Genomic DNA, 14,414 nt, shown 5'->3' with positions numbered 1-14,414 from the left:
AGATAGACAGACACACACACATACACACACACACACACACACATATAATGTAAGGAATAAAATTAATTAAAGTATGAGGATCATCTATAAATGGTGTGGTAAAATAAGGAGCTTTTGCTCCTACCTGTTCCAATGTAGGATCATCATAAGCTACCAAACTAATACAAGCTACCAAACTAATATAAACCTCTCTCTTTTTTTTTAATACAGAGATTAGTCCTAGATTCCACTTATATTAAAGCAAAGTATTTCTTTTCTAAAGTTATTAATCAGATTTTCATATCAGACAAAAGCTGTTCTAATTATCATCCAGAGGTGTACTTGGTAGGAAATTCTGAAAAAGAACCAGGCTCATCATCTGGTTTGAATATGTGCTTCCACTGAAAGAAAGCTATCTTTGATAACTTTAATCACATAATTTATGCTTAATGTTTTAGTAGTTGCTATGGAGACTTCAGAATCGGTTTCATATGTTAAATATAGTGTTCTTTCACTTGTATCTAATTTGCATTTTAAAGACAAAATGTCTATCACTTCTCCACTAGTGCCCTTGGTGATGGAAGCTCTTAGGTGCTTTATCTGACATCAACAATGCAGTCCACAATTTTGTTCTATCAAAACTGATTAAAAAAATAACTTATTTTCCTAAATTACCATTAGAAAAGTTGACATTTTTCTTTTTTTATAATAAACTATTCACATCCTTTAAATAAACCAAGCATCATTATTGACCAAGTATCCAATAATTTGATTTTAATTCCAGTTGCTTTAATAAATTACATAATAAAAAGCAAAACAAAACAGTGAAGATCACCACCGTTGGAGAAATATGAGATGGGTTCTGTTTCCACTCCACTAATAACAAGCAGATAATGCTTTAAACTTTTCCTGGGCATTAGTTTATTCACTGATAAAATAGGAATAATGCATATTACTTTCAACACAAAAGTTTTTATAAGTACTCAAAGCGAGTGCCTGAAAGAGCACATTTAATGGGAAAGTAGCGTCAAAAGGTTACCTATTATGCATTTCCTGTAGATCCAGGTAGAAAGAAATTTACATGAATATTTATTAGAAACAAAACAAAATACAGACGCTAAATGAGTTGGCAGAGGGGTCCCTGCACTGCAAGTTCACTAAGACCTGGCTTACATTGATGTGTGACATGCAAGTCATACACTCAGAGAATGTGTTTATGCCTAAAATAATTTTTATTTTATTTTATTCCTGCATGCTTGCGACTTTAAGCACTAACATACTGGGATCTCTTGCTGTGTTTTAAAATGTCTTATATTCAAAATCTTGGAATTTGCAGGGAAATGGATGGCACTAGAGCAGATTATGCTTAGTGAAGCTAGCCAATCCCTAAAAAACAAATACCAAATGTCATCTTTGATATAATGAGAGCAACTAAGAATAAAGCAGGGAGGAAGAGCAGGAAGAAAAGATTAACATTAAACAGAGACATGAGGTGGGAGGGAAAGGGAGAGAAAAGGGGAATTGCATGGAAACGGAGGGAGACCCTCATTGTTATACTAAATTACATATAAGAGGTTGTAAGTGGAATGGGAAAATAAACAAGGTGAGAAATGAATTACAGTAGAAGGGGTAGAGAGAGAAGATGGGAGGGGAGGGGAGGGGGGATAGTAGAGGATAGGAAAGGTAGCAGAATACAACAGTTACTATTATGGTATTATGTAAAAATGTGGATGTGTAACCCATGTGATTCTGCAATCTGTACTTGGGGTAAAAAAGGGAGTTCATAACTCACTTGAAGCTAATGTATGCTAATGTATGAAATATGATATGTCAAGAGCTTTGTAGGGTTTTGAACAACCAATAAAAAAATAAAATAAAAAATAAAATGTCTTATATTATGCCATAGAGAAATGGGTAATAGGAGTTTTTTTTTGTTGTTGTTGCTGGTTTTTTTGTGGGGGGAGGAAGGGTTACCAGGGACTGAACTCAGGGGTTCTGGACCACTGAGCTGCATCCCCAGCCCTATTTTGTATTTTATTTAGAGACAGGGTCTCATTGAGTTGCTTAGCGCCTCGCCTTTGCTTATGCTGGCTTTGAATCTGCAATTCTCCTGTGTCAGCCTCCTGAGCCGCTGGGATTACAGGTGTGCACTACCACACCCTGAGTGCAATAGGAGTTTTTTAACCAAAGAATATGCCCTTTAAATTTAAAACAATAATAATAATAAGGATGATGCACTAGTTAAAAGTCGCAGATATTTGATATTGTTGCTTAAGAAAAGTTATGATAGATTTTGCAGATTCTTTTTAATTGGAATTTTGTTTTCTTCTTTAAGTAGATCACCATATATAGGAATTAAAAGAATGAAAATATATTCTTCAGAAGTTCAGAAAGATTCTTTTGAATAAATGACTGCTATGGTTTAGATATTAGGTGTCCCCCCATGTGTGAGGCCATGCACCAACATTCAGAAGTGAAATGATTATGTTATGAGAGCCTTAACCAATCAGTGAATTAATCCCCTGAGAGGATTAACAGAATAGTAACTGTAGGTACTGCAAGTACGTAAGTTATGGCTGGAAGAGGTGGGTCATTGGGGTTATGCCTTTGGAATATATATTTTGCAACTGGTGAACATAATCTCCCTTTCTCTGTTTCCTGAACATTGTGAGCTACTTGTCTTCACCACACTCTCCTGCCATGATGTCTGCCTCACCTTGAGCCCTGAGGAATGGATCCTGCTGTCTATGGATTGAGACCTCTGAAATTGCGAGACCCAAAATAAACTTTTCCTACACTAATTGTTCTTGTCAGGTCTTTTAGTCATACCAGTGAAAAAATTGACTAAAACAATGATTATGTGTCTTAATGAGTCTTCCTGTTTCTTCTAGATATATTTTTCCAATGAAGAGAAATGAAAATTAAATTATTGAAAATATTGATGTGTGGTGGCTTCTTTAATAACTAGAGAGCAAAAGATGGGATATTTTTTATTAGCATTTTATTCTGAGCCGCAATAAATGTTCATTTCTTTTAGGAATATGCTACCTGAAAGAAACTTTAGAATATAGTGGAAACTGTGGCCAGAGGAAGTAAGAATTTGGTTTACTATGGTTCAGGAGGCTGAGGCAGGAGGATCAAAAGTTCAAAATGAACCTCAGCAACTTAGAGAGAGCCTGTCTAAAATAAAAATAAAAATAACTGCTGGGGTTGTGGCTTAGTTGTTGAGAGCCCCTGGTTTCAATCTCTGGTACTAAATAAATAAATAAGAATTTGAATTACTAGGGAGAGATAAGCCTAAAACAACATAGTTAAGAAACTCAGCATTTGAGTGTTAGCTAATGACTTGTGACTATTAGTGAAGGCCCATAAATATAGTTGTCCAGGAAAGAAAGTGGGTAAAATGACAACACTCAATATGGAAAGATTTGGGACACATGTGGATATCGAGGTTTTGTTGAAAGCAGGATGGGTGGTTAGCTGCTAAACTCTAAGTTCTGCTCTGTGTGTTCCTGGAAAGGGGCTGAGCATATGAGAGAATGAGGATCTATTTCTCACTCACATGAAGGTAATTAAAAGGTTCTCAGTGGTTCTGTTTGGTAAAGATAAGAATAAAATGGAAACTCTCCAGTGGCATGGGCAGGAGAGAATGAAATATCCACAAATTTCAAATAGATCAGAAAGACTTATAATTTTTCATGAGAAATGCTGAAAAGCCTAATTTATAAGTAAGATAAAAGACCTCTAAGCAAGGCCCTAGAGAATAAGAAGGAGCTTGCAGATCTACACCTATGCATAGTTCCATGCAACCTCTGACTCCTTGTTTTATTGTGTCTATTCATATATGAAAATTGAATAGGACTGCCAAAGTTAATTCAATAAGTTGCTACTAAACAAATTGTTCTCCAAGCCAAGTTATTCCCCAAAAATATTGCTCTGTTAGATAAATTTAACCCTTGGATTTAAAAGCTTCCACATTTAGTCATTGAAGCCATCAACAGAAAAAGAGAAAAGAAGAATTTAGAAGTAGAGTAGTTAAATATATATTTTAACTAAATTAAGATAGGAAAAATTTGCAAATTCAAGATAGTAGCCCCCACTCCCATCCCCCGTCAAAACATTGCTCCAATGGGTGTTTATTCTGATGCTCAGGGTAACAGCAGAAACAGTGGCAGATTTCCATCCTACGAGTTTTCAAGTGAGCCTTTGAACATTGTATATGGAAATTTGACTTCCAAAAAATACGATCTATGTATTATTATAACACAAAAATTCATGAAATAATATAACCTGTTTTAAAGTAATGGCAATTATCCCATAGTCATTCTTTAATATGTTAAGATGTTAAGAGTTTTAATTCAAGGTATGTTAGGATAAGCACACTGTGTCTCTCAGTGAACATAGGATAAAACCTGGAAGGAATACAAAAGCCAATTATTTCAGAATTCAAAAGTAAATAGTATCAGGTTAATTAACAACAACAACAACAACAAAACAGACCAGAATTATATCTCCTAATTGGTTATGGGTGTCCACATTTTTTTCTGCTCTCTATCCCTGGACTAATCTCAACACAATCCAAAACATTTGATGTATGCACAGAAGCACTCTTAGTTCTGTTGAAGAGAAGGAAAAGGAAATCCTAATGCTCAGAGACATAGTGAAACCCTGTTATTTTTGTTTTGTTATTTCTTCTCTTGGGATATTATCTCCAAATAATGAGAAACTGAAATTCTGATGGAACCAAATCCTCTTCTCATGTCAAATATCTGTGGCCTCAAGATTGTGGGGAAACCCACATTAAGATATTTCTTTCTATGTCCTCCAGTCATTTATTTCTGTTCCAGGCACAGTCAAAGCAATGTGTATCAGAAGATTATCAAAGTGCTGGCTTTCTGGACAGGGAACTGACAAGGAGAAGCATACAGACTGGATAGAACTGGCAAGATGCGGGAGAAGGAAGCATTCAGGAAAGCAACCACAGACAGTTGCTTCTGACTCCTGGGCTTACTGCAAGCTATTCTGTGTTGATCTCACCATATTCAGCATACTGAATTTGAGGTCTGAAATAAAAAAGACAGCAGTATCCAAGTCCCAGACTGGACATAGCATGCATGAAGATGAGACAGACCAAAATAATGCTGGCTATGAATTTGAAAAATAAAATCACATTGGCACCAGAAGTCATAGAATGCAGGTCGGAGTTTGCAATGTGAACCTAACTAAATTGGTAACCAGCTTGAAAAAAAAAAAAAAAAAACAAAACAACAACAACAAACAAACAAAAAAAACTATACTTTCTAAAGTATTTGAGCAAGATTTATGGTATAATATTGAAACATACAAGGTACAATTCAAAATTATTATTTCACGTAGAAAGAAAAGAGGATTATATCAATATAGAAAAGTAAAGATGTTCTATAGATGTCAAAAACAACATTATACCAATGTTAAACTACTGACAAAAAATAGAAGCAGCTCTCACAAAATATTCAAAGAAGTCATTAAAATAAATTAAAAAGAGAAAATTTTAGTAAATAAATAAAAGCTGTAAAGATGAACCCAATAAAACAATTACAACTGAAAATTATAAAACAGAAAAAGAAAATAAGAGAAGGCATGAGCAAGGGGAGGGAGAGAGAAGAAGAAGAGAAAATATTGATTTCCTAGAAAGGCACACTACCAGACTAGAGACAAGAAAGGACAAAGTTGTACAAATGAAAAATTACTCTTCTTTACTTTTTGGATTCTTCAGCAGGCCTACATATTTGATTGACATGAGGCACATTAACAGGAATAAAAGGCATTTTAGTTATGTATTTATGTATGCCTGGGAGTCTCATAAAATATAAGAGTCCAAGAAAAGCATAATGATATATGAGCTCCAGAAATATCCATTTTAGGTTATTGATGTTTTTACAGCATCCCAAACCATAAAAAGGAATAGAGGCTTCCAGCTTCTGGAGGTAGTTGTGAAACAAGTTAAGGGAGATCAGTAGTGTTTTGGGGGATTGGGTATATGGTGAACATTCCTGTCTCCTTATGCAGATAAGAAGAAAAGAGTTATTTTGGAGCAACCTGAAGAAGAATGAATGATACCTTGGTTAGGAGTGCTGTAAACCTCCAGTCTCTTTGGTTGGTAAGATGCCTCAGGGAGGAGATGAGTGATCATTGAGTTTTTGGAGAATCTGACTTAGGCAGATTGTAGGGACCTCACTCAAGTCCTTACCTGTTTTCTCTCAGTTCAAAACTATTACCATACCAAAGTACCTTATTTGTGGATGACATATCCAGAGTTGCTGGAAATGAATAGAGTAGAAATAACATAAGCTGAATAACAGAGATAAAAAAAATATTTTTTTAAAATGAACACAGCTTCAAAGAATGGTGGGACTATGACAAAATTTCTAGCATTATCAGCAGAAGCGTTGGTACTCCTGATTACCTGAACCCTTCTAAGACTAAGGTTACTACATTTATTCATTTATAATGAAAATTCAGCAAGAAAGCACCAACAGATATGGGCAGGCTCTCCTGAGTGCCAAACACTGTCTTCCCTGTCCCCAAGGTCTAGCAGCCAATTCAGCAGATATTTAATTCACAAAAATAGGCTTCGTTTGCATGTTTCATTTTCAGATATTTGAGCTTTGCAATGCAGAAGTTAGGAGATTATTTTCCAGCAGGTCTCATTATGTAAAATTTTCCCTCATAGTAAGGTTATAAAATTTTTGATGGTAGCATTGAAACCATCAAATGCCCACTACATCTTCACGATGATAATAACTTTTTCTTTCCGTAAAACTGAGTATGTAAATACACAAGAGAATGAAATTGTTCCACAAAACCAAGGGTGAAGCTGGAGAATAATAAAGACGGGAGCTAGTAGACATTTACAGTTGGAGAGAGTGAAGCAGGGCAGGGGAGAGAGAGCGTGTTTCTGAACAAAAACTGACACCAGTCAGAACATAAGTATCTAATGGGTCTTTTTTTTTCCCCTCTGTTCCTTTAGTTTGCTTCTTAAATAATAAAACAATGAAACTTTTATATAGTGTCACAACTAAAACACCCTCTCAAATAACTCACATGAAATTTTTTGACAAGTAGATTTTCATAGTCAAGGTTATGAAGGCCTTTATCCTACTTGACATAGATGCAGGGTAAAGACAGAGGTTTCCATGTAGCTAAGGGAATCAATCAGAGCTTTGTGTTCAGTTTGATGAAGGAATTACAGATACCTATTTGAGTCCATTCTTTGGTGTGGGTAAGTATATACCAAAGACCTGTGTATTAAGTGCCTGATCTCTAAGATATGACTATTGGGAGGTAGTTGAAACATGCAGAGGGGGGTCTGTGGAAGGAAGTTAGGTCTTTGGGGTTGTGTTCTTGAAGGGAATTGTGAAACCTTGGCCTCTTCCTTTCCCCGCTTGCTTCCTGGCTTGGAGTAAGTAGTTGTTCCGCCATGTGCTCCATAGTTTTGCCATCCAGCACAACTACCAGAGGCACAAAGCAATGGGTCCTCTTAGACTCTTGGATTAGAACCTCCAAAACTATGATCCAAAAGAAACCTTTTCTCTTTCAGTTATCTCAGATATCTCATTACAGTGACAGATAGCCAAATAACAACAAAATTTTGTCCAGAGAGTGGTATTGTTAACTGTACCTATACCTGATGATGTGGAAGAGTTGGATGAGTGTGGAGGAGTAGGTTAGAGAAAGGAGAGAGGAAACCTGAAATGCTTCAGTGAAGCTTAATGGGTGATTCAGGAGAGGTCTCTGAAGAGCAGAATGCTGATAGAAATACATATGCTGAAGGGCAGGATGATGAAATCTGAGCCAGAAATGAGGACTCTGGTGTGAACTGGACTAGAGACCAACCTTGTTAATCCATGACAAAGAATCTGGGTGTGTTGTGTACATGCCATGAACTTCATAGGAATCCAAGCCTAAAGCTAACAGACTAATTAATCTGGTGGAGGAAACTTCAAAACAACAAAGCAATTAGGCTACAACACTGATGATTAGCTTGTCTGCTTTTATTTAAATTTGCAATAAGAATCAAGAACAAATGTGAACACAACAGAAAGATTTTAAAAATTCTCAGCTCAGCCAGAGGAGGAATGCACATAAAGGTCCAACCAAGGAGGGTGCAGATGCAAATGAGATTAGCACTGAAAAAGAGAATCCAAATGTTTTGCATTGAGGCAATAGGAAGATGGCTTGAGAACATCTCAAAAATCAGCATGGCCACACCATCCATCATGGGCTCAGAAAGGCCAAAATGTGAAATTTGTTAAAAATCTTTGTAGGACAGAATTTTTCTGGAAAGGAAGACAAAGAAGCCTGCACTCCCAGGACTGCCCTGCATTCAGCCAGTTATATGCTCTGTGGCCCGATAGCCATGATCCAAGCTGTTCTGGCAGAGGTAATACCAATAGGAAGACCTTGACATCATCCATGTGATGCTGGTTTTGAAAGCATGCAGAATCCAAGAGTTGTACGGTCATGGGTTCTAACAAGAAAGATTTCCAAAGAAAAATGGAGAGGCCAGGCAGTTTATGGCAGAGTCAGAATTCTAGCTTGTTACTGTATACCCTAGATTCTGAACATTGAGCACCAGGATTTAATGTTGACCTTGTTGGGATTTGATCTTGCTTTGGTCTGATTTCTCCTTACCATTTTTTTTTAAATTCTTCCATTTTGGATTGTAAGGGTCCGGTGAAGCGTCGGAGGAAGAGACCACCAAGAGGCTGACTTTATGCAATAAGCAAGAGGGAGTTTATTGAGGATCCGATTCAGCGCGCAGAGGCTCCAGGCAGGCTCGCTCAAAAAGGGAGAGCAGCCCAGAGCCCAGAGCAGAGGTCAGGCAGAGCTTAAGTACACTTTTTGGGGAGGGTGGGGGCTTTGCATACATCAGAACAAATCATCATGAGGCACGGGAAAATTGAACAACAACTCTGAGACATGATTAGTACATTCATTGGCGGGAACAGATTGGGCAGGGGTGATTGGTCACTTCTAAGCAGGGTACACATTCAAACTGATTGGTTTAGGTCCCGCAATACCTACGTGACATACTACACAGAGTCCCAAGTTATTAGGCAACCCGGGAGTCAGTGGAAATATTTACTGGGCAATTTGGGTATTGTCCTAACAGCTACAGGGATTACAGTTTTGGGGGGTAGCAGGGGAACTTAAGAATACTTGGTCTTTTACTCTTTAACCCAAGCCTTGTAGCTTTACAATGCCCGGTCTTTTACACTTTAACTCAGGCTTTGCAGTTTAGAAACAGCTTAGAAATTTTACCTTTACAGGATGTGTGTAACAAGTTTTCAAATTTCTGGAGGATCCCTCAGTTGAATTCAGCCTGAGTCTCAGATAAAACTTTGGACTTGGTTTTTTCAGCAATGCTTATAGAGTTAAAATGCTGGTGACCCTTGGAAGTAGACTAAATCTGCTTTGCATTATGAGATGAACATGAGCCTTTAGGAACCAGTCTATAATGCTAAATGCTATATTTTGGATTTGAATGGTCCTCCAAAGGACCCATGGCCCTACTGGAAGGTGGTAGAAACTTTAAGAGGTAAGGCCCAGTGGAAGGAAATTAAGTTATTAGGGACATGCCCTTGAAAAGGATATTGGGAACTGGATCACTTCATGTCTTTCCCTTTTACATATTGACTATCATGAGAGGAGCCACTTCTTTTCACTATGTGCTCCCAGCTTTATGGACTGCCTCACCACAGGCCCAAAAGCAATATGATGACTGAACATAGACTGAAATCTTCAATAATGTGGGTCAAAATAAACCTTTCCTTTTTATATGTTTATTTTCTCAAGGATTTTTGTCACAGTAAGGGAAAGATGACTAAAATAAGAATTAATAAAATTGAGAAAACATTTCATCTGCTAACTTTCCAATGAAAGAAGTTTTGTGGCTCACAGTATTATTAACTGAAACCACTAACCACTGAGGAATAAAAGTGATGAAACAAAAATTCTGAGATTATCTAAATTTAATTACATGGGCTGCAAGATACAGGATAGGAACAGATGTAGATGGAGGATAGTTATCAGTTATAGGACAAAATAATAAAAGGTAGTTCAAGTTGTTGATTGTATGTTGAGACCTTGACTCAAAAACCCAAGTTGCTTGACCACTGATGCCACCATGTCTGGTCTGGATAAATCTTCCATTATTATTAACCCCAACTTATTCAGAAGCAACAAGTATCTCTTCCTATGGACTGTCTTTCAGTTCCCAAACTTACCTACTTTCCATTATTTCACCACATTTTTCTTTCTTTTTAAAAAATATTTTAGTTATAGATTGGAACAATATTTTTACTTTATTTATTTATTTATTTTATTATTTGTGTGTGTGTGTGTGTGGTGCTAAGGATGGAACCCAGTGCCTCACACCTGCTAGGCAAGTACTTAACCACTGAGCCACTACCCCAACTCTTCACCTTTTTTTCTAAGGGCAATGTAGTTTCCATATAAACAATTATGTTCAACACTGTGTGTGTGTGTGTGTGTGTGTGTGTGTGTGTGTGTTACATGTGTGAAATTTTCATCTGTCAAAAGCATTCCACTTGTGGTACTTTGTATTTCTACTGTTTAATTTTTTTGTAAGCTTTAGAACTACAGAACTTCAAGGGTACCATGAAAAATGGATTAATATTTCAAATTTAAAGGAAATTATTCTTTGTATTGTTTGGCTTCAGAATTTCTGAACAATGGAAACATCATTTTGGAAGTATCAGCAGGCAGCTCTCAAAATTGCACCAGTTAAGCCACAATTGTGTATTCCAATCTAAAATAGCAGCCATAACCTCTACAAAAGCAATGGAAACAGCAAAGATATTTAGGAACCAGAAAGTATACGAAGTTAGGATGTTGATTTTTGTACTATATGGCATTACAGTCCAGCTTGATAGGACTGTGACAGTTTTATGAACCAAAATGATAGAAGAAACAAAATAGGGATGTGCCCCCATATTAGAACTGAATTATAATTTGTTTCAACCTCACTTTGAAAACAGATTTTTTTAGTCATTAATAAAAGACTTTTTTTTTCTTGGTTATCTTTAGAAAGTTAAAAACTCTTCTGCTTAATTCTCAGTAGCTCCTTGCCTCTTGTGTCCCATCCTACAATTTCTAAGCTGTTACAAACAGTGTTTTCACTCCCATGTTGTTTGTTCTTTATTGGCTGATTGACATGGTAATTTAAGTAACAATTATAGAACAGTATTTACATGCTGTACATAAGAATGGAGGAATAGCATTGTGCTTGTAGCACTGTTTGCTTTGCCTCCAGCAAAAAAAGGTGAAAAACTAAACATGAAAACAATCAACTGACAAAGAATACTGTGTTTACAAGAAAAAAAAAAATATTTGTTTTCACTAGTTTCACTTCAAGGTTTATGTTTATCATTTAAGATATCTTCCTCTAGATTATTTGACTTTTGTATTTGCTTGAGAGGAGATTTTTTTAAATATCAAGACATATGCATTTTTTTTTCTCATAGGTGTTTTACAAAAAGCTAGGAAATGGTGTTTTATTATGATAAATCTCTTCAATTAGAGGATGTCTTCTTCACAAAAAGGAATATCCGAAGATGTGATGTACTTTAACACTTTGGAAAGCAAGAATGCATGACAGGGAATGCTTCACTGAGAGTTATGTAGACTTTGGATTAATGGTGCTATTTTCTTTCTGAGTTAATAAGTGACCCCCGGCAAAGCGAGGAAATAAAAGAAAGCAGTAGAGAGAAAAATTTAGTGAGTTGATCCACTCCCAGAAACACTGAAATAAGCAGAATCTTTTAAGATAAATGAATCAAGACATGGCTAGAGTGCTAAAAATAACATATATTTGACATGAATTAATTCCACTGATAATGTATTTTTCACCTAGTATATGATGAAGTTAGCTACTCAACAATAACTTTTATATTTTTGTGAACATTACATATATAGTTTATAAAGTTTTTGTCTTTTTTAATCAAAAGAAAGTGAACTGACAATCTTCTCACACCTAGATTGTAAATAGACTAAAATAAAAAAAAATAATTAATCTAAGTAATGTAAGTAGAATACTGAATCCAAGGCTTCAGAATGTGGTTCCTTAGCCTACCTGGAATGGTTACCAAAGTAACCCATGTGCTGTGCCATAAAATAAGCAGAAGGATTAATTTGGTATCTTCCTTATGTAAAGCAATCTATGCTCTTATTTATATAGATTTAAAATATTCTTATTCATTACTTTAGTAAATTTTGTGCTAAAATATAATAAGATGAAGACATGGTTTCTATATTTTTTTTTTTTAGAACATGAGATATAACAGTTTTACTAGGCAAAATGTACCAAAGATATGGGAAATCTCACATATAGATACACACACACAGTCACACACCCAGACACACACACACACACACACACACACACACACACACTTAATAATATGTTGCCATCAGCAGGACATGGTGGTGCATGCCTATAATCCCAGCAGCTGCAGAAGTTGAGGTGGAAGAATCAAAAGCTCAAAGCCAGCCTCAGCAACTTAGAGAGGCTCTGAGCAATTTAGTAAGATCCCGTCTCAAAATAAAATACATGATAAAAGGGCTGAGGATGTGGCTTAGTGGTTAAGCACCTCTGGATTTAATCTCTACTACTACTACTAGCACTAGTACTACTTCTACTACTACTACTACTAATAATAATAATAATCTACCATAACATCATATTTTTAAAGAAATTTAATGATATCAGAATATAGTCACAATCAAGTCTTGAATGTAGAATGATTTGTTTCAGTGTTGTCTCTCATCATCTACTCTGTGACTGACATATACTAGGCATTCAATCATAGAAGATATTGCCTGATAGGAGCAATGTTTCTCTCTTTTCTCTCTAAATTTTCACAGAACATTGCCCTTTGTATTTTCTTCCTTGAATTAGAGTTTTTATTAAGAATGAGATCCTTGATATTCCGAATTCCAGTTTAAATTTAGTACCAAGCTTCTTTGTATGATAATATTTTAAATCTATATAAATAAGAGTATAGATTGCTTTACATAAGGAAGTTACCAAATTAATCTTTCTGCTTATTTTATGGCACAGCACATGGGTTACTTTGGTAACCATTCCAGGTAGGCTAAGGAACCACATATTCTGAAGGCTTGCATTCAGTATTCTACTTAGATTACTTAGATTAATTATTTATTTTAGTCAAATATCCTATTTTATTATGATTGTTTTGCCGGATTATTCTATCAGTTACTAATAAGAGTATTAAAATCTCACATAATGATTATCATCATGCATTTTTCCCTTTCTATTTTGTCAAGTTTTATTTAATTTAAAGCCATATTATTAAATGCCTAATGACAGCTTCATGCCCTAGTCTGGTTCTCTTGATCCTGTGGGTCTACTCTCCTTCACTTTTACACTTAGAAGGGGACCTTGGATTTTGGCCAGGAATTCTCTAACTTGACAGACTGTAAACTTCAGTTTTTGTTGTCCCCGTTAGGTGTATCTCTCCAGAGCTCTACCAAGTGTCTGAGCCTCCCACACACCACATTCAGAGGCAGTTGCTTCCAAGCGAGAGACTATAAATGGGGTATAATTCAAGTCTTCCCACCTGCCCCAGATTTTGAGCCTTTAATTCCTCATGGTCTTAGAAATTGCAAATACATATTTTCTCTGAAACAACTTTATCTAGATTTTTCAGGGGTTTTTTATTTGTTTGTTTGCTTTAGTAGCCTGGGTCTTACAAGATAATCCATCTTGCTATTTTCAGAAATAGAATTCTAATTTGAATCAAGTTACAGATATTTGGTCAGCTATGTTGTCAATTTAAAGCCTAGTTTACTAGGCTTGGATCCAAAATTTCACTTTTTGCTAGTTCTCTAACTAATAAAGTAATAAATGTTGATTAGGATTATAGGCCAATGTGCAAAGCATTTTTTAATCCATAATGCCCTTGAGTTACAATAACCATAACATTTCTATAACTATGTAAAGTCACCTCCTTTTCCTGTATGGAATTATGCTACACTTTGAGATAAGTTGGGATTTTACTTACTTTGGGAGTATTTGTAGTTCAGGTTTTCTTTTGCCTAAATCCTCCTCAAGATGGTATGTTGGTTATTTAGGAAGGCCTCCATTAATGTGCTTAAGCTGAATGAAAAGAAGCCTCATATCTATGTGGTTTAGACTGATTAGTGAGATGTCACCACTCCTGCCTCTCCAGCCAGGGTTTGATATTGTCACCCATCACTGGAGTCAGATTCCTGACATCTGTCAAAGTTTCAAAGCTTTGGGTTTCTGCTTGTAGACTTCAGTTACTCTGTGTTTTCAGTATTTCCATGGACTTTTGGAAAGAATCTTAGAGGAGAAGGAAGGACTCTTGTATTCCCTGAAGAGAAATGTA

Source organism: Callospermophilus lateralis, chromosome 1, assembly GCF_048772815.1.
Source record: "Callospermophilus lateralis isolate mCalLat2 chromosome 1, mCalLat2.hap1, whole genome shotgun sequence".
NCBI lineage: Eukaryota > Metazoa > Chordata > Mammalia > Rodentia > Sciuridae > Callospermophilus > Callospermophilus lateralis.
Note: the sequence above shows the minus strand (reverse complement) of the source record.